Source organism: Microcebus murinus, chromosome 1 (assembly GCF_040939455.1).
Source record: "Microcebus murinus isolate Inina chromosome 1, M.murinus_Inina_mat1.0, whole genome shotgun sequence".
Lineage (NCBI taxonomy): Eukaryota > Metazoa > Chordata > Mammalia > Primates > Cheirogaleidae > Microcebus > Microcebus murinus.
The window spans coordinates 142802546-142821575 of record NC_134104.1 but is presented as its reverse complement, the minus strand read 5'-3'; the positions used below and the strand labels follow the sequence as shown (position 1 = coordinate 142821575).

The window sequence follows — 19030 nt, the reverse complement described above, 5'->3', positions numbered from 1 at the left end:
GAGAGAGAGAATGGGACAGAGAGGCTCAGAAAGGATAAGTCCTTGCCCAAGGTCAAATGGCAATACAATTGTTCAAACACAGATCTCAAAAACCCATAACGTGTTCACTGCCTTCCAACACAGTGCTTTATAATTCCTTCACCAAAAAGCAAATGCAACACCCACAAATACAATAATGGGAACTTAACAAAGAAAGATGCCAAACCACGTAATACCTACATATTTTATCCTAACAGAGTTATTCCCAACCAGAAACACGCACTTATTTTTCATCATCGAAGTTGCCTCAGATATCCCACTGAAATACAGCAATGCATACTCAATCCTTGGTTCTGTAGTAATCTTAAAACTGAGAAGCAAATGAGCTACAGTAGCCCCTGTTACTGTAAAATGGATGCATGGCCTCCGATCCAAGGCCAGAATGTTGTCCTCCCTGGGGGAAGAGTTGTTTCCAAGGTTTATGGAGTCTCCCCTTCACCAGCATGCTAAGTTTCGGGCTTGAAGATTACTTAAAGGAACAGAGCAGACCCTAAGGTGGTGCGACCTCAATCCACACCTGCCTTTTAGGACTGAGTTGACTAAGACTAAATCTCTGAACAAAAGAATTTCTATAGGAATATCATCAGAGTCCAACAAAAGAAGGAGCTGTTTTGCTCTGAACCTAAGGAAAGCCTCTCTATTTCTAAGATCTGGACTGGATTTTTATCCCTCACCTCTACCCCCGTCTGCTCTGCAAGCTGAATGGGAAAAGGGTGCTTCTCTATGTCCCTCAATCCTTCTCTGCTTACCCAAAATGGCTGGAAAAGCAGGCTCGTCAGGCCAGTAGTAGGCTTCTCAGATAAGCTTCCTCTTGACAGGGCTTCTCATTTAACCAGGCAGCACCCAGGTCTGACCGACATGAGAGCAGCTTCCTGGTTCTGCAAGGCGAAAGCATCCACAGAACAGAAAACATCGTACTGTTGAGCTTGCCCACATGTCTGCCTCCACAAGAGCACCACGGGGCTTCTGATATCACCTGGCATTTCGGCTGCCCTCTCCCTCTGCCCATGGCTGCAACTCTATCCACACTTGTGTCTACACTGGCAGATGCACGAATCAGATGGAATCCTATGTAACTAGGTTCAAATAAATATTAGACCTGAATGCATTGCTCAGTTGGTGCAACAAGGTGAGCTCTGTACAAGGGTTTATGAATTATCTCGGGGCTGGTGAGCCATGTCTAAACTGAAATACAATATGAACAAATACATCGGTCTGGTGTAAAAAAAGAAAACACAGGCAGAAACAAAACAACAAACAGAGAATACGTCGTGCAGTGGTTTAACTACTTGGACTCCAAAGACAGAACATCCAGAGCTTGAAGCCTGGCTCCACCACCAACTCTGAGCAAGTCACTAAATGCCTCTGTGTTTCAGTTTCCTCATCTGCAAATGGAAATAGTGAGTCCCTGCCTCACATTTGGTTGGGAGGATTAAACGTGTTAATATACATAAAACACTTAGAAGAGAATTTCACATAGACTTAGCATTATAAATATATTAGTTATTGACTATCTTTTACGGGGAGAAACACATGCACCCATTCAACAGACGTTTATTGATATTACCTGATTAGAACTCTGGCTAGAATTAAACTGCCAACACGTCTGGGGACCCGAACTTCCAGGCACTTCTAGAGACTACAGTGACTTTAAAAAGTATAGCTACTACAGAATGGTATGGGATTCCTTCAGACGCCCTGAGGTAGCCATCACTAAGCTATTAGAGCTGTAAGTGGATAGCAATTCCTGGAGGCCAGTGCATGCATTTGGGAGGTATCTGGGTGAGAGTTCTAGGGTTATCAGTCTTACAAAGCTAATCTAAATGAAAATAACAAACCTGCCCCTGAACATCATTTTGAAAGCCAGAAAGATTACAGAAAAGGGTTCTAAAATGAACAACGAATGAGGAAATAGGGGCAGGGTGCTATGAGTAACACAGGTTAGGATTATGTCAAGCATATTTTTTTAACGTTCAATATCTGCCTAGGATTCATGCCTGGAGCAAATGGAATTAGAACCATTTATGAAGAACCCTTCTCATGGACAAGCTTGTAATCTTTCCCTTTGGCTCGAAATAAAGCATCTTTTATTTATTTATATAAACTGACACTTTTGCCTCATATAATTGTGTGAAGCCAGTTACTCAATATCACTAAAAGTGGAATAATTCTGATTTTTAAATTGCAAAATTGTTATACGGTATATTTGACTTACTGGCGACTATACAGTTTTGTGAATGTCGACGTATGTATAAGTTTATGTAACTACTACCACTATTAGGCTTCAGAATAGTTCCATCACCCCCAAAATCTTCCTTTTGTCATACCTTTATAGTTGCACCTTTCTCTTTGTCATATCTTCTGTCAATCACTAATCTGTTCTTTGACACAATAGGTTAGTAATTTAGGGATGTTATATGAATGGGGTCTGCAATGTTTGCAGATAGGCTTCAGCAATATCACTCAGCATAATGCCCTTGAGCCCCATCCAAATTATTGTGTGGACCAGGATTTCACTCCTTTTCCTTGCTGAGTAATATTTCATTATCTGGATACGTCACAGTTTATTCATCCATCTGGTGAAGGACATTTGTGTTGTTTCTAGCTTGGGACAACTATGAATAAAGTTGTTACAGTCTTTGTACACATTTTCATGTTTACAAACGTTTTAACCTCTAATGCTCACCAATTTTTACTTTAAAATTTTTTCTTGATCTTTAGAATACCCAATCTTGTTGATTAGGGATTATTATTATATCTCCATGGATTTTAGAATCCTACACTGGAGACTCTTAGTATACAATCTAGAGGAAAATTTGTATTCCCCTTTCATCATCCCAAACAGAGGTTGCCTAACTCTTTCTGTTTAGTGGAATCTGTGACCCTCATCTCCACTTTTAAGATGCTATGTTTTAAAAATAATTTTTAAATGAAAACACAATTTATTTTGAGATTAGTTTGTTTTGAAATTTAATATTTCAGATTATGAAATATCAACCATGCATATTCTACATAAGCAAGTTTCCTTTCTTCACTGACTGTTATCTGTAACCCTCCCCTTAATAGGATGTTGTTCATTAGCAGTGAAAAGCAGTGAATTTGGAAAGAAAATAAAAAGAAAATATGCTAGCCTAGGTCACCTCATCATTCATAGTAATAAATATTACTCCTTCTATAATATCTAAATTTATATTAATATATATAAATTTATACCTTAAAGCTTAATATATAAATTACAAAATCATATATCAATATACACATACATATATATTTATCAAACAGTATGCATATTTATTTTATTTTATTATTCTGTTCTGTCTTCGGGAAAAAAAATTCTCAGCAACAAAATTAAAGCTAATTGCCTGGTCCTAGGTCAATGCTTATCCAAGTAAAGCTAACTAATACATGTGGTGAATTAGACATGTAGTTAAGAAATTTGTAGCAATAAATTCTCTGTATGCAAGGTAAAATATATTAATATCAAATAGATCCTTATATTTACCTATAAACAGTATTGCTGAGATTTTCCATTTCTAAAAGTTAGATAAATGGGAAAACAAACAAACAAACAAAAAAGATTATTTTTGGTTGTTAGATTACTTCAGGTCATGAAATAAGATTTTAATATCTAATTAATAAAAATTAAGCACTGTCTCCAAATTTCTATTTCAAATACTTTAACAAAGTCAATACCTTTGACAAATAATTAATAAACAGGTTTATTATATCTAGTATGCTTAACTTTTATTTCAGGGTAGGGCTACAATTTCTGTTAACTTCACCACTTCCTTCATCTGAGAAACCGACTCCTTGAGGGTAAAAAGATAAAAAGGCCACCTTGATCCTGCACATCTGCCAAAAGCAACTGTCACTCTCTGCCAAACAAACACAGAAAGCACAGGCAAAGAATGAGTGTGTGTGTGTGTGTTCCAGGTGTTTGGTTTGCTTGGTAGAAAACAAATTTTGGACAAACAATCTATGAAGAAACTTCGCATTTTGATCAAAAATGATTCAACAGTAAACTCGGAATCAGTAGGTGAACAATGATGTCCACTTATCACTATCCTGTGGCTTCAACAAATGATACTCCCAAAGCTACAGAAACACTGGATTTCTATATTGATAAGAATTTTTGCCTAGAGAAACAAGGTAATTCAGAGTGCAGAAGGAGCAAACCAAGTAAAATAATTCCCACAGAGCAGAACAAATGGCACAAATGACCTAATCAATACAGAAATAAGTACAGATTTCTGCCACAAAACGGCCACAGGGAAGCTTCCCTGACAAGTTCAGAAAAACACTACGTTCCTTTCATTTAGATTTTCCTTACCATTTATCAATATACTTCATCAGGATTACCTAAATGTTGGCTTTGTGTCAATTCAATAGATTAGCAAGTCCACCAAGACTTAAAAGTAAAATATATCAGCCCCTTCAAGTTGGCAGGTCCTGCTCCGTCTCTATGCTGTAAATTCCTTGGCTAACCTTGCAAACCATTTGATCCCTGCTTAGGCTGAAGGATGTAATCGATAGACGGTGAAACAAGTGATAACTCCTCATCCTTTCTGAAAACATCAAAACCAATCTATTTTCACAGCTTGGTCAAAACAATGAGGTAATGTTTTGTAGTGATTTTAGAAAAATTGATTTTCAAGGTCTCTTCTCTTGCTAGATCTGTTGGGCAAATCTCTGATTACACAAATGGCCTTCTGCTGGATATAGCCACTGGTTTTGTCTGCAAACTGAACAAGTTACAAGTCTCCTGTAATTTTATTTGAAATCACTTCTAGTGCTTAGATAACAGTCCCACATTGTTCCTGGAAGTGTGCTGAGACTAAACTCTCTGCGCCATCACTAGGCAAATGCAGAAGCAGGTCTAGTTAACTTTCTTTGTAAATCAGCACCAGAGCCACACTCTTTTACCCCAGCTGATTCGCATTAGTAGATCATGAAATGCGGTATAGAATTTGGAATTCTGAATCACACATGCGTGCCCAAATGCTTTCTTCAAGGCCTCTTCTTCCCATCTAAACTTCTAAAAGATCAAACCCTGCTGTGTATACAAGGAGCATCTTTTAGAAAGAATACGCTGGACTCTAGGTGTTCACAGATGGCCACTCCTCACTGAACCATTAGCATAGGAAGTGTTAATCATATATAGTATGGCTGTGTTAAAAATGGACCCCAATTATGCATGAGCAGAATACCAAAGATAACTGCCCCATCAGGAAAACATTCTCAAGACTGGGAGGGGTTCTAAGGCGATGTTTTATTTATGTGAGGCCTATGGAATCAGGAAAACATAGTGATTAAGGACAAAAGAAACTCTGAAAATATAAGCAACAGAAAAATTAAATAAATTCATAAAATAATAGTCAGCACTGGTCTGAGCACTATATATGTAATTCTTACAACAACCTCATTTTAGAAATGAGACAACTAAGGTTTAGAAAGCTTAAAAACCTTTCTAGTAAGTTGCAAAGTTAGATCTAAGCCCAGGTCTGGGAGTCCAGATCCTCTTTTCTTAACTATTCTTGGGAAGAGCACCTTCCCATTATTTCATTCCTATTTTGTAGTATTAGTGCTTATTTTCAAGGCTAAAGAAAAAGTGTAATTAACATTTATGAATGATGCAATAAAAAGTGAATCCACGAGTATTGTACATAAAAATGTCATTGAATCATAGAAACTGTAAACTGGAAGAGATCTTAGAAATCATCTGGTATAATTTTTTGTTGCTTTATAGTTAACTTCTAAAAGTAGGTTCTTTCTCACTATTTCACATCAAAGTATTTGAACATGAACCAGGTCAGAGGCAATATATCTCCAGAAACCTCTCTGCCTCCAAATAGCTAAATCTTTTTTTCTGCCAATGAAAAAAATTGCATCCAATTTTTAAAAATCATCCTTCAGGTGACCTACAGATCAAATATTTTACTCTTCTGTGATTTCCCTACAGAACCATGTATAATCCCATCTCCCTCTAATCATAGACACTATTTTTTTTTTTAATCTATGGAATTTCCAAACAAACTCAAAGAATAACTTGCCTTTAGAAAAACCTAATTTTTAATTCTAAATTGACAGTCTGGTTCATACATATATTTTTTTTATCTTATATGATAAAGGACCTTGAATTTTGGTTCCAGTTTCTAATTCCAAATCAGTTTGAATAAACTGCTTACAGCCCTATTAAATAATGTGGTAAATGTATGATTTTATGGAATCAAAAAAAGAGATTATGACTGGCTCATACTAATTCCATGTACATTTGTCTTAGTTGATCTTGTTTCTCTTGTTAGAGGGCTGCCCCAATGTTAGTTTTATTTTGTAGATTATTACCATCAACCGAACTTTTCCCCCAAAACTTATCTGTGATGCTCAGTCTTCTGGAAATAATATTGTTTCTACTCTCAAGGTATACTCTCTATCGAGTTTCCCAATTAACTCTATTGATAAAGAAATATTTTTTCTAATTTGTCAAAATTAACTAATATTGCTTTATTGTCCGAGATACTGTCTACTTATCATTTTGAATTTATGTTAAACTCTCAACTATTCGTTATTCAAAAAAGTTAAAATGCATTCATCTCACCCGATTGCCTATAAAATACTATACAGCAAGGTTTCCCACATATTTAGCCTGAGACCTGACATAAGGGAAAGTGTCAATAAATATTTGGAAAATAAGAATGAATGAATAATAATGATATCTGATGCAAGGACAAACCTTGACAACTAGCACACAAGAACTCAGCTGACTGCTCAACTCAGCTTGCAGGGAAGTTCCCTTATTTTGATACAATGTTGTTCCCAATATATTTTGCTGGCTTCCCAATGAGAACGCCAGCTGTGTCAGAATCTATTGCTTTATACATGTTCCAAAGCCTGCCACAGGATCAGAAAAGAAAACTAATGCTTCCTCATCTAAGTTAAGGTACCAAGTTTTTTGTTTTTTTCTTTTTTGAAAGTGGATGGGTTAGTAGAAGTTCATTCAATCAGCACTACACTTGCCATTTCTTAAAATAGTAGGAGGCAAATTAAGAAAGTAACTCATTTCAATCTTCATCAGCTGGATCCCTTCCTTTCAAACAAGATTATTTTTATAGATAGGGGTAAAATATTAATCCAGTTCTCAAAGGTCCAGCATAGATTTAATGGTTTATCATTTGACCCAAGTTAATCCTATCATCTTTCCCACGTAGCAGGAAGAGAAGAATGACCCTCCTATATAGCTTGGTGAGAAATGATCTGCTTAAGGCAGGAAGGGGGTCTGAAAGTCCCCTATTTGTTAGTGTGCTCTTCTCCCTTTCACCCTCACCCCTGCCCTGCAATCCAGTACTGTCTACCTGCTCAACTCTTTAGAAGAATGAATTCTTTCCCCACACAAGTGGTCTTCTTCATCACTGTTATTCCCTCCAAAAACTAATATCCAGTAAGATGAGTTGTCTCTAGCTCTGTGTACCAATAATTTGGAAATTGTTTTGTAAACTTGCCTTTGCCTCGTCCTCTCTCCCAAGACCTTATTAACTGAGCGTTAACTGTCATTCTTTACCACACAGATGGAATGGTGAGATAGGTACTCAGTTTAAGCAGACTGAAGTTTTAGGGGCCTTTTGTTCCCATAGAATCCCTAGTCATTATCTGAGATCTGAATAAGAAACTTCTTGGTAAGATCCAAAATAATCTCTGTGCAGTTACAATTCTACATATAAGGGCACATTTTTGTTCTCTTTCAGAAAAATGAATGTCAAATCCACTTAAACTGAAACTTCAGGAAAAAATATTAAAACTTTATATTTTTATAAAGTTTTTATAAAAATTATATTTCTATAATTTTAAGTTCTGAATATTAGATGCCATCAACAACAGAAAGGTTAATTTTTAATTTAACAAACTTTGATTAAATGTCTTCCACATGCAAGTACTATACCAGCCAAGTACTGCTAAGGATAATAAAAAGAATATTGGAAAATAGGATTTAGGGTTAAATAACGTTTTTGCTTAATATACTTGGTTAAATGACTTTGGTTTTTAAGCTCATTGATTCTAGCTCTCTCTATATATTTTATATGTATATATGAAGAAAATGTGCCCACCCTTTTCTTATATTTTGTTTTCCAACAAATATTAGAAGAGCAGAGACATATTAATGTATTCTCAGACACTCTCTGAGAAGTTTCATTGCATGACTTTCTGAGTATGCTATCTCCCAGATGAATGGCTGATATTCAAACTATAATTGAAAATAAAATGTAATTATCTGATGCATTTATGCTTTGTATGGCTCATCTTCTCCTGCACGGAATACTATTGTGGTTCTCCATTTTTTGATAAGGGATAGGGTGTGGTGATCTAGCACCTCTTGTATTATCCTGGATAGAACTGGAGCCCATCCTACTAAGTGAAGTATCACAAGAATGGAAAAACAAGCACCAAGTGTACTTACCATCAAATTGGTACTAATTGATCAACACTCATGTGCACATATGGTATTAACATTCATCCGGTGTTGGGCAGGTGGGAAGGGGAGGAGGGATGGGTATATTCACACCAAATGAGTGCAGTGTGCACCGTCTGGGGGATGGACATGCTTGAAGCTCTGACTCACAACATTACGTGAAGATGCTTTAGGATCAGAGATCAGATCAGTCGCCCTGTCCAAACAGCTTACTCAGCCCTTGGAAACACGAAACAAAAGCCTTCTGTGGGAGTGTCAGGGAGCCCCTCAGCAAGCACAAAGCTCCACTTGCTTTGTCTATTGTAGAGAAACATTTCCTTCTCCTATGCCACCTCGAGTCTACTGTTTACTGGTTCTCACCCACGAGTGAAGGATTTAAGATTATTCCTTCATGGATCCATTCCAAACTTCTCCTATTCAATGATTTGGTTCTTTAGCCACCCATGTTAGTGGAAATTACACAACTAAAATGCCCTAGAGAAATAATACCTATATGTTCACTTCTTAGACAACTCTGAAATAGGCTATTCTTTCCCTTAGAGACTGACAGAAGTTAAAGGTCTTACTAAACATCGTGATCCTTATACAATGAACACCCCTGAGATTAGTTACTACCTTGGTTTGGCCTTTGATATTTCATAGCACAGAAAGAGTCAAGATAGTCACAAATTTAACCATCAAAATTTCTTATGGAGTAGCAATGGAAAAGAGTTGTATGCTAAATTACTAAAAAAAAAAAAAAAAAGATTTTTTTTCCCTTAAGGGAGGTGTGTTTCATTTATATAATGAGATTCAATCTCCCTGAATTTTTCATATAAAAGGAAGATGGTTTCTTTTCAGTGCCAGGTGCTTTGTTTCGTCATTAATCCTGCACGGTAGGTCTTATTCCCACTTTATAAATGAGATAATTAAAGCAGTGAGGAACTAAATTGCTGAAGTCACACAACTAGTAAGTTGTTTGTGTTAGAGCGGTGTTAACTACACAATTTTACCTGTACAAACGATGAAGCATAGAGAGGTTTTAGCGTTTTGGACTAGTGGAGTCACACTGGTAGTTATTTACTCAGACCCAGAAGTCAAACTGCAGTACCAAACACCAATTCAGGCAGTGAACTGCATATTTATGGAGGTGGTGGATTGTGTATTTATGAAGGTAAGTCTTAGAGGTGTGAGATTTGGATACACCACATTTGAGGCTTTGTTTTTCTGGACCTTTCATTTTAATCCAAATTTTGTGCATTTCTCTAACCTTCAGAATCTCATAGAACCCCACGCAACTCTTCAATAAGCCTTCCTTCATCACACACAGCACAGTTAACCAGCTCCCTCTCGGATAAACTCTTAGGGTACCTTTGGTATACAAATTCTGTTACTTTTAACCCGAATTCCAATTAGAAGTTCCACTGAATTCAAAACATCTCTGTCTATAGCCTTCCACATCATATCTGACAAATAATGCAGACTTTACAATTACTTGTAGAATAAAATAATGTTCCTCTTGGAGGGGTATTTATATCCTTGTCCTAAAAGATGTATAAGGTTTTTATAGTATATAAACTGTCACCTTAACTATGTATACTCTCCCACATCTTGATGACAAAAAAACAAAACAAAACAAAAAAAACCCTCTGAATAGTTAGTCATCTGTAGTTCTGGATGAAGTGCAACAATAATTAAAGATTAAGGCATAGGGTTGTTTGAGTACTTAACAAAGCTAGGGGTAAGCAGATAGCTGCAGTATGTACGTGCAACATGATTACATGCTATCTTATTTTATCTTTCTAGAATGCTGTTAGTTGGAGAAGGATTTTAATGTTCATAAAGGAAACATGTTGTCACCAAAGTTAAATTGGCATGGGAGTGAAAAAAATGATGACTCATTAATACCAGCTAGTTGTTTGATGTTTGATGTGAAATTTTTGAATTTAGTGTAATGCTAGTTGTTTGATAATTTCCCAAATTCTTATACCACCAGCATATCCAAGTAAGTTAAAAATAAACAAAATGGAAAAACAAAGCTATTTAAGAGTGTTAGCTTGATCATTCCCATAGGCCAGATAAAAGAAATAAGATCATAGATATGACTGCAGAATCCTAACAATTAATTAATTTGGCAGAATTCAATAGCAATTTTAATACAATTATGTGCTACATTGGCTTAAAGAGCCATAATTTGACAATAATTCTTAATCTTTATTCTCTACAAAAAGAAAATAACGTGCTATATTTTCAACCCAAAGATTTTTTACACCCATTTAAAAAATTGTTTTAAAGAAACAATGAGAAGTTAAAGCTTGCAAATGCTGCGTAAATCTTGATTCTGAGAGATACTTACATGGGATCTACTTGTTTTCAGTCCAACAGTTCTTTGATGATTAAATTTAATCAGATGCCAGCAACGCTGGGATTTCCACTAAAGTTACATACACATTAACAAGCAAAATGCTAAGAAAAACATGTCAATGCAGACTATAGATATTTTCTCATCCATATATATTAGAGTTTTATGTGAGGATTTTAGCTTGTGATTTTAGAAACATAAAAAGCTGCAAAATCAATTTGTTAGCTTTTTATTTTCCCATTGAGTTCACAGGCAAATAAAGGTTAAACAATTACAAGTCATTGAATTTCAGTGATGTAACACTGGTCTTACTTTACCTTCTATTGACCAATGGGTTGATTTTTCTAGATCTATGTAACTGTAGTGAGATCACCTGAAAGCAACTTGAAATACTGAACAATTAGATGATAGCTGGGCCTTCTCATTTACAGGTCAAAGAATATTTTATTCAGATCTGTATGACCATAAAACTTTTAGAAACTGATGTTGCGTTTTGTTCTTTAAAAATGTTGAAATATCTTATTTCACTTATTGGTGTTTCTCAATTCCAACTAGATCAAAACATGTAAATATGCATGAACTATTTCTCCTTTAACATACTATTCTATGGACCAGAATGTTCTGAAGTGAGTATTGTTTCATGACAATTAAAAGGAAATCTGTTAAGTATATGAAAACCATTTCTCTGGTATCTGAAGTGTTTAATGTATAATAAAGAAGTAACAAAAATAACACAAATGTAAAAGAATGCTTATCCATTATTAAGAATTCCAGCACTAAATTTGGTTGTGGAGTCACTGAGTTCTTCTTTTGGGTGCCCTTCTCACGAGGAATTATTTCCTAGCTTGCGTAGGTATCAGGAAAAGATGACTGGGCTTATCTAGATAGATAAGCTTTGTGAATCTGACTCAATGAAAAAGCTGCAGAAAAAACATTGCATATTACACTATGCAATTTTGCATGGAAACATTACCCACAATATTCCAAATAAATCTCTTTAAAATGTGCTGAAATATTTGAAATAAAAAGTGACGCAACAGTTTTCCTATTAAAAATCTTGAATTCTTCCTTTAAATTAAAACCAAAGTTTATTCACAATTATCTTAAAACCAATGTTAATATTTACAAAAGTGATTTTACTAACAAAATCTTAATATTTTGTGTGTTATCCACTATGGATTTTAGAATTTTATCATTTTTAAATAGTGTGAAATGTGAAAATGTGGTAAAAAGTCTGTTTCAAAAAAAGATAAATATTAGCGGACTCTCCCTTCCTTTACCTGGAGAAAATGAAATAATTTTCTGTTGCTAGATAAGGGGAACAATTGTAAAGTATAGTATATTACTTTAAACTGTTATTTGAATTCATGACTGAAAGAAATTATGAATATGTGCCTTGAGTGAGAAAATTTTGGACTAATTATTCAGCATTTTAATGTCACAACTGCAATTGGACCCTAATAGATATCACTTTATTACAAAACTTATAAAAAATCTTCTTAACCTGTCGCATTGATTGATATATATATATATGTGTATATATATATATATATATATATAAATCGTGAGTTATAAAAACTGCGTGGAAGAATTTAAAATATTGATCTACTCTGACCATACATAGCAATTAACATTCTCTCCACCTGGCAATATTAGGAACTATGCTGGGGGCTAGAAAAGAGGAATATAATATGATGTTAGCATTCAATCTGAAAGCAGAGAGCCAATTTGGTGTATTCAAGCCCACCCTTTTGTTGTTTCAGCATCTCTTCAATTGTCCTGATGTAATTATTCCAATTCACTTTTCTGATTTGCCTGCATAGCTGCTTGCCAAGGCACAGTTATATCCCAGTAATTTTAGAAAAAGGTGCATTCAAAATATCATATGGGCATGTTACGCCCAAAGAAAATATCACCAGACTGCAGAGGATTTTGAGACCACAAGGTAACAAAGTAACTAAACATTAAAAAACTGCTGAATGAACTTGATATTCTCTCTCAAGCACTTTATTCTTCATCAAACATTATGTATACAATTTAGATACTTCATATCTTAGCTCATATCTAATCCTCACAGAAATGAAATGGCTGTGATGTTAATACAAGAAGTATTTCAAATATTTCAATATATAGGACCAAGTCTAATCCAAGATGAGCAAAATTAATTTAAATTATAAAACTACGGCACTGAAAAAATCAATTCAAAGGAACTTGGAATGAGGACTCTGAAAGAAACTAACACTCAGAAGGAAAGACACCCTGAGAAAAACAAATCCAGTCACAGATATTTCTTGCTAATACCACCGACAATCTTTCAGCATTTACTTATATCAGGGCTTCAAATTCAATTATCATATTTAACATTAAATGTTAGAGTAAAAAGTAAACGAAAGCATAGTGCACAGAAATGCAGAGCTTCTGGAACCATAGATTTCCTAAAAAATACAGATCCTTTGTCTAATGAGAGGAAGTATATGTTTTACAAGTTCATCATCACTGCCTTAAAATACGTTCAGAACTTCCTAGGTGATATAATGCATTTTTAGGAAGCCAATTCTTTTTATGATTAGAGATTCACAAATTTCTAAACATGCTACCACCGTGTGGTACCAGTCAGATTGATGCCAGTACTTACCATTAGAAGAAATAGCTTTCAGTGTCGAGATCACTTTTAAGCCCCACATTCTTTCCTAACCTTGCCACAAAGCAGATCTGAATTAAACTGACTTATATACAAATGGCTAATTTGCAATTTCCAACCTATGGACTTCAAACTGCCTATTCACCCTAATGAGAATTCTCAATCATATTCACTTTTGGCTACGTTGTATACTGTGTCTTCAGTGGCTGACTCATTCCACACTCTACTCATGTAGCTTATCATTATCTTGTCCACAGACAAAATACACATTGAATTCAGATGAAAATGCCCACTGACGTGGGAAGCTTGAGAAAGGTATCATCACTGCGGTCCAAGTGGCGCAATCACTAAGGGAAATATTACAGCCAGTGTGGATTGCTTTCCCCTTCTAGAAGTACTAAGTTGAAAAGACGAACAACAACAACAACAAATCACAGTAACTCCTTATGATACATTTTCCTTAGTAGTTTATTTTGGGGGTTATTTGTCATAAAAATTGGCAAAATCCAGATCAACTTTGCATATTGTTCTAACAGCTTCATTTAAAAATAATTATGTGACTCACTTCCTCATTTAACATAAACTCATTTTCTCTTATCTTTATTAATTTTGAAAATATTTAAGCACTTTGTCTAATGAGCTTTACTCGAACAAAGGAATAACCTGATTATAATATGTTGTTAATATGAAAATGAACAAGAGACCTTTCTGACTGAACATTCTCGCTTTCTACCTCAAGACAGGTGTTCTGTATACATGCAAATGTTGCAGACAGATGGCTTATTGTATTTTCCACACTATAAAGTTAAGACAATTTGCCCCTCATTATAACATTCCAAAAGTTACCAGTGCGGCCTCTGCTATTTATATTTTTAAAATATTTAGCCTTCAGTATGCTAATCTGTGGTATTTATCTTAAAGCTAGGGAGGAAACAACCAAATCTTCTATCAAGTTCAATCAAAACTTCCTGCTACACCTGGTTGCCACAATTCTGGACCAAGACTCCAAGTTCGTAAAAGAAAATAAAACGATTGAAAAAGCAGAACTTTAAGTTATCATAGAATCTTAGAAGGATGTTAGTTATTTTATTCCCAGAATGTGTTACAAGCCCCAAATCCTGTGCTAGAACAATATCTTAGGAATTTGAAATCATTCCTGTACTTCTCACCACCCAAGAATCTGACAGCTGGTATTAAAAATAGTATGCATGCAGGAACTCCCCGGTTAGTAACTCCCTCAAGTTTTAAAGAACTCAAAATATTGAATATTCTTTCTAAGAACTAGTGAAGAGGTTTATGAAAACACATATCAAACTATTCATGTATTATTCTCTCACTAAATTACATTGATTTCTATTAATAGAATATTAAGACCTATTACCATGCCCAGTGGTCAGTCTTTACCTTTCCAAATATCCTTCTCCAGTATCCATAACCATGCAATGCTCTGTCTTCCCTCATGCTTCTTTTATTGCTGATTGAGGCACCCGCTCCTTCATTAAATAGCATTAAAAATAGATTGCACAGAACTCCCCAGTGGAGCATGCTCTAACGGGGCTAATGCCACAGTTCTCAAGGTAACCACACTCAACTGGGATCTAAGAAGGAAAGTCACTGGGAAATCTAGTGGCACATACAAACCTGTCTCAGTCTGAGCTAAATACTGTAAAAGATAAATCAGCATTAGTGAAAGTAAGTTGCTGAGAAGCTGAAAGCCAATTTCTGGAGCTGTATAAGTTCCTTTAAGTATACCTCATCTTAACAAAGTACTCTGTTTAATAGGCATTCACCTAAAGTAACTTTGTTTTGTTTGTCAAATAACACAAATCATGCCCAGAGAAGGTAAATTAAGACATGTACACACAGCAATCTAAATGTCTTAAAAGTGCATTTAAACCAAATCATAATAGTATTGATAAGCAAAGACAGTTATCTTTTTGTATTTTTTGTGATGAGGAGCTGTATTCCTCAAAGAAAACACACCCAAACTGACTCTCCAGAAAATGTCAAAATATTCCGTAGTTGAAGTGATAAAAAGTAAAAGAATGTGATAACAAAGGAAATATAGGATCAAACACAAATACATACCTTGAAAACCCATATAAACCTGAAAAGAGTGTACACATAATGTCACATGCGATTCACATTATGAATGCAGCAGAAGCAATTACTGCCAATATAGTAGATTACTCGGCTACTTGAACAAAACACAGACAGAGCTCTTGGCTTCCAAATCACTGTCTTTCATGAAATCGACATTAACTAAAATCCTAATAAGACATGCACACCCTGTGGTAACACATATATAGAGGATCAAAGAAGTAGGTGTATTTATTCAAAGTGTGCGTCAAGGTTTTCTTACTTTTATCAAATGAATAATGATTTTCTCTCATGTCCATTTCTGTTTACTTAAAGCAATCACAGCAGTTCTGATTTCCAAAGCACATGAAGAGGGAGTGGGAATCATTTGGATTTATTCTGCATTTGAATAAAATCTTGTATGGATTCATTTTAACTCTGGGGAATGTCATTTTTTGTTTGGAGGGGCTAAAGTGTCATACCAGTAGACTTAAAAAATCAGAAATCAAAATGAATATCTACACTCTAAACACATTTTCATGAAAGTGATTTCTGCCAGCCTTGCACCGTGGTTCTTAGCTTTCCATCCCTACAACTTTCAATTTTCTCTTTGTGTTTCCTTTTAGGCTTGGACTCTTGTCTTTATTCTGTGTCTTCAGGAGGTGGTAAAGTATGAACCTCAGCAGATGACAACAACCACCTCCATTCCAACTATATTTCTATGCATAAACATTGAGTGAGTTAATTCCTCTTCCTGGGAAACTTTCTAAACACCTGTCTAGTTCAACTCAATTTTACCACATATCTATAACCTAAGATACAAGACATTAAGTTGGAGGTTGCAGTGAAGCACAGATATCATGCATGTAAAAATAAAACCGAACATCTTTTTTTTTTTCCTTTTTCTTTTTCCTAAACCACTTAGGCCCTAGGACCCCAATGCTACCAGGACAACAAACAGATTACAACTTTCTATCTCTTCTATAGCTCTCTTTCAAATGACATAAGAGCATTCCAAACTTTCTACCATAAAGCCTATACAAATCACCGTAGACTTCGATGAAAAGCATTGCCCTTTTCAATTTACTTCCAGCTTTCCATTATGTCTCATTTGGGGGAAGGGGAGTCCACCCTTCCTTCAACGAAACACAAAACACAGTACATCTATAACAACTGCAGCTTTCAACAAACACGAAGAAGCAATACACGAGAAATAACTCAAAAGAAAAAACACAGATATATGGCAGGAAAGAAAGAAGGAATTAAAAAAAAAATCCACAAAAGGCGTGCAATGTTCACGTCGGAAGACCTTATTACCTTGATCGAACAGTGGATATCCCCCCTGCGTCTTGGTGCCTTGACTGGTTTGATTTAGTTTTTGACTTTTATTAATTATTGTTTCTCAATGATTGAGTTGGCTTGATTTGTTTGGTTTGGCGCTTGGCTTTTTTTGTTGTTGGGTTTTTGGGTTTTTTTGTTTGTTTGTTTGTTTTGTTTTTGGTCGATTTATTTAACTGCTAGTAAAAGGAGCTTTCCTCAGTGTAAGGCTGGGATCCCCGTGCAGCTGTGGCAGCCCCGGCTGCGGCCGCGGCGCTGGTTGCGGCTTCCGTCCCCGCTGCCCCTGCTGCTGGTGGCTGCTCCGGACACGCTCTGGGGACTCCGCTGCCGCCGCCTTCTCTGCCCGGCCGGCCGCGGGGAAGGGACGGGCGTGCCCCCGCCTCCTGCCTGCTCTTCAGTCTGTCTGCGAGTCTGCCAGTCTGACGGTCTGCCGGTCAGTCTGGCAGCCCAGCGCGCGATTCTCGCTTTCCTGCGCTCTGCTCTCCAAGCTGCCACTCTCGCGGTCGGCCGGTCTCTGCGCTGGTCTGTCCGTCCCTCCGCGTCCCTCCGTCCCACCAGCCAGGCAGGATCCCTCTGTCCCTTCTCCGGCCGGCCGTGCCCACAGTCTCTCTCCCACTCTGTGCCCCGGCCGCTTCCCCCGGTCAGAGGAGGGCGTCCGGAGGGAGGGAGCACGCGGGTGCGCTTGCTCTCGCTCGCGCGCTCGCTCTCGCTCTGCCTACTTAACGCTCCCTCTCTCTTCGCATTCTGGTCTCCCTCTCTCAGGCTGTCTGACTGCTCCCACCTGTCCCCGTAGCTCTGCCAATCCCGCCCTTAGCCAGCCAGCCTCGGCCGCTCGCTCGGTTCCGCTTCCCCTGCCTGACCGCCTCAGTCGTCTGCCCCTCCGCCGGCCCGTGCCCTCCCACGCGGCTGGCACTGCCGCCCGGGGGCGGCGCCCGGCTCCTCCCCGCAGCCCCGGATGCGTCCGGTCCCCGCCCGGGCTGAGGCTAACGTGCGCGTTGCACGTGGCTCCGCAGCTTCTCCGGCCCGGAGACCCTGGCCCCTTGACCCGCCACACCCAGGAGGTGGGCGCAGCTGGGCGCCCGCCGGTGTCGCGACCTCTGTGCCACGGGGCGCGGCCGGTGCTGGCTGGGCCAGAGTGCCGGCACCTGCTGGGTGCGCCCGACGCTCGCGGCACCACTCATTCTCGGGCAATTCTCCGCCAGCCCCAAGGCTGGAGACAAAGCGCATGAGCCAGGCGCGGCAGCATGATCATCATTAATCAGAGAGAAAACTGGCACGTTGCCCCCTGCCCCTCCACACTGCCTCCCCGCTCCCAGCCAGCAGTCACGCAGCCCCTCCCGCCCCCCTCTCCCCCGTGCCCCAGCCCTCCAGCTTACTGCTCTCAGGGGCGCTGCCGGACTCCTGGGGACACTTGGCGAAGCCTTGCTCCAGTCTCTTCCTCCGGCGCTCACTCCCCGGGCCAACTCTGCAGAGACAATCCCACAATAATAACACCTCACCCCACCCGAATAAATCCGTAGCCTCGGAGCTCTTGGAGATTCTCAGCTTTGAGCAAGACCAAAAGTCCGAGCGCGCAGCGCCAAGTGTACTCCCTGCGGGCGACTGCCCAGCCCGCTGCCCACCAGAGCGCTGATTTAGAATCACTGAGGAGCCGCAGAAAGCCGGGCAGGGCAAGGCTTGGGGCAGGGAACAGAGTTGACACTTGAAGAAATAAAAGCGTTTATTTTACCGTGTGTTCTGGAGATGTACTATTTTTATTATCTGTAATTCATTTTTTTCCCCATTGTCTCAGGGCACACACCACAAAAAAAAAAAAAAAAAAAAAAAAGGAAGAGGCGTAGTGGAGAGTGAAGAAATTTCCGGAATACCGCCCACTCCTCCTGAGTGAATGTAGAGCCTACTTTTGCAACATTATAGGTCACCCCTAAGATATACCGCTCTAGCTTTCTGCCCCCAGCTGAGAGCAAGGCATTTGATTCTGGGCTTCTTTGCAAGGTTGTTATTAATGTGCAGCAAAATTATAGTTGTACACTCCCGCATGGAATTGCCAAAGCTCATTTTGACAGAATCCAGCAATTCAGCTTCTGAAATGTAGACACTGAATAACTATGGATCTGGTGCTATGAACGCC

The 19030-nt window shown here is 38.0% G+C and overlaps 1 protein-coding gene across 17 annotated transcripts in view; it reads right to left on the bottom strand.

Annotated features, from left to right (window-relative positions):
• ARPP21 (cAMP regulated phosphoprotein 21) overlaps positions 1-18453 on the bottom strand; it is a 153023-nt gene extending 134570 nt beyond the window's left edge. For 8 of the 17 annotated variants that reach the window (XM_020285588.2, XM_076006168.1, XM_076006179.1 and 5 more), the window contains exon 1: positions 16879-17787. The gene's annotated coding sequence lies outside the window, so the exon portion shown is untranslated. The other 9 variants (XM_020285590.2, XM_076006188.1, XM_076006199.1 and 6 more) reach the window with 5 other exon arrangements.
• Between the last annotated feature and the right edge of the window lie 577 nt (positions 18454-19030).